Below are 2,420 nucleotides of genomic sequence, written 5' to 3'. Positions count from 1 at the left end.
TAATTTAAAGGAGGAAAGGTTTAATTTGGTTTAAAGTTTCCATCTAGAGTTGGCTGGTTCCAAGGGACAAATAGCATGGTAGCAGGCTATGGGAGAGGAAAGCTGTCCAAATCATGGTAGCCAGGAGGTGGACAGCCAGGGAAAGAGAGCCAGAGGGGAAGGAATCAGGTACCAGATAGATCCCCAAGGTCAAGCCTCCAGGATCCACTCAAACACATCCAAGAGTGTGCTTCACTAATCTCCATGCCTTCCAAGACAATCAAGTTAATAAGTGTCAAATAAATTTCTCAAATAAATTTCAGGGACACCTAAGGCTAAAATAAGTCAATCAAAATTGAGCTGAAACTGGTGTGTGAGCAATAACAAAAAATAATTCATATTCTTCAGAAGGATATAACACTGCTGAAAGCCAGTAACTAAGTTATGTCACTTGTAACTTTTAGGACACAAAATTATTCATCATATGAAGAAACAAGACAATTAGTCATTCATAAGAGAAAATAAACTCAAGATACATAAATTTCAGATGAATAGTTTGGATGATGGAATTAACAGACAGGATTTTAAATAAAAAATAAATATAGTGTTCAAATATAATAATGAGCAAACAGAACTTTCATATAAGCAATAAAAACTATAAAACGGATCATCTAAAAATTTTAAAATTCTAAAGCACAATTAATTCATATGCAAATTCCCAGGAATAGCTTAGGAACAGAAGGGTGACTAGATAAAAGTAAAAGTGAATATGATGATAAATCAATTAAAATTAACCAATTTTTTTAAAGGAAGATTTGTAAAACTTAAGATGTTTGGGTACCTGTGCAACCACAATGAAAGTACTCATATTATAATTATTTGAAATACCATAAGATTTGAATAGCCACTTCAAAATAAAAATATACAAATGGCCATTAAGAAAATAAAAAAGAGACATGTAGTCTCCATGCAAATATAAATTATTATCCCAACAAAACATCACTTCATACCCATAAGATAGCTTAAATTAACATAACACACACCATCAATTATTTGAGAACACAAAGCAGCTGAAGTTTATAATTATCGATTTACATGGAAACCCGCACAATACAGCCCACCCTCCAGAAGCAGCTGCTTCTGGAGTCTCCTCCTTTAGCCCATCGGCCTTCACTCCAGTCTCCATCATGTCCATGAGGGTGACCTGGAAGTCCTGCAAGGTGCCCGCCTCCTGCCCCGGCCTTCAGCCGCCTTTCCTGAAGCAGCAGCCAATCCTCATCAGCTCCTCTACTTCTCCTGAATGGGCCGCAGCTGCAGCTCCCGGGCAGCCTGGGGATGGGCGGCTACAGCAGGGCTGGTGGTGTGGGGGGCATCACAGCCACCCAGGTGAACCAGAGCCTGGTGCACCCCCTAAATCTGGAGGTGGACCCCAACATCCAGGCCGTGCGCACTCAAGAGGAGCAGATCAAGAACCTCAGCAAGAAGTTCGCTATCTTCATCGATAGGTGCGGTTCCTGGAGCAGTAAAACAAGATGTTGGAGACCAAGTAGAGAGTCCTGCAGCAGCAGAGGACTTCGCGGAGCAACATGGACAACATGCTGGAAAGCTCTGTCAGCACTGCGGGGGGCAGCTGGACAGAAGGGGCCCGGAGAAGCTGAAGCTGGAGGCGGAGGGTGGCAACACGCAGGGCTGGTGGAGGACCTCGAGAACAAGCAAGAGGATGGAGGGTGAACTTGTCCTCATCAAGAAGGACGTAGGTGACGCGTACGTGGACAAGGCGGAGCTCGATTCTCGCCTGGAAGGGCAGACTTTGACGAGATCACCTTCCTCGGGAGTTAGATGAAGAGGAGGTCCGTGAGCTGCAGTCAGATCTCACCACCTCCGCGGTGCTGTGGACAACAGCCGCTCCCTGGCCCCTGGCAGCATCATCGCCGAGGTCAAGGCCAGTGCAAGGGAGCTGAGAGCTGGCTCCACATCAAGGAGGAGGAGCTGCAAACCGGCTACGGAGCACCAGGATGACCTCTGTGCATGAAGCCCGAGATCTCTGAGATGGAGACTGAGGCCCTCAAAGACCCTGGAAACTGGCATTGCCGAAGCTGAGCAGAATGGGGAGCTGGCCGCTAGGGACGTGACGCCAAGCTGGGACCAGGAGCTCATGAACTTCAAGCTGGAGCTGGACGTGGATGTCGCCACCTACCGCAAGCTGCTGGAGGGCGAGGAGAGCAGGCAGGAGGCTGGGATGCAGAACGTGAGCAGCCACACGAAGACACCAGGGCTACGCAGGAGTGGTGAGCTCACCCGACGGGGCCTCCCAAGCCCTGGCTTCCCCCGCACCCAGTCTGCGTGGTTGTGAAAAAGTCCGATACCCGTAATGGGAAGCTGGTGTCTGAGACCTCCGATGCCCTGCCCAAGTGAATGGGCCACATCGGCCTCTCCCGGCC

General features: G+C 47.9%; 1 pseudogene; it reads left to right on the top strand.

Moving 5' to 3' along the window:
* The first annotated feature begins 1,166 nt into the window (after positions 1 to 1,166).
* On the top strand, positions 1,167 to 2,011 carry LOC101717996 (keratin, type II cytoskeletal 8 pseudogene; annotated as a pseudogene).
* Positions 2,012 to 2,420: the final 409 nt, after the last annotated feature.

Source organism: Heterocephalus glaber, unplaced genomic scaffold (assembly GCF_053883595.1).
Source record: "Heterocephalus glaber isolate CG9 unplaced genomic scaffold, H.glaber_assembly_v1.0 deba00001555, whole genome shotgun sequence".
Classification (NCBI taxonomy): Eukaryota; Metazoa; Chordata; class Mammalia; order Rodentia; family Bathyergidae; genus Heterocephalus; species Heterocephalus glaber.
Note: the sequence above shows the minus strand (reverse complement) of the source record. Positions and strands in the feature narration are given on the sequence as shown.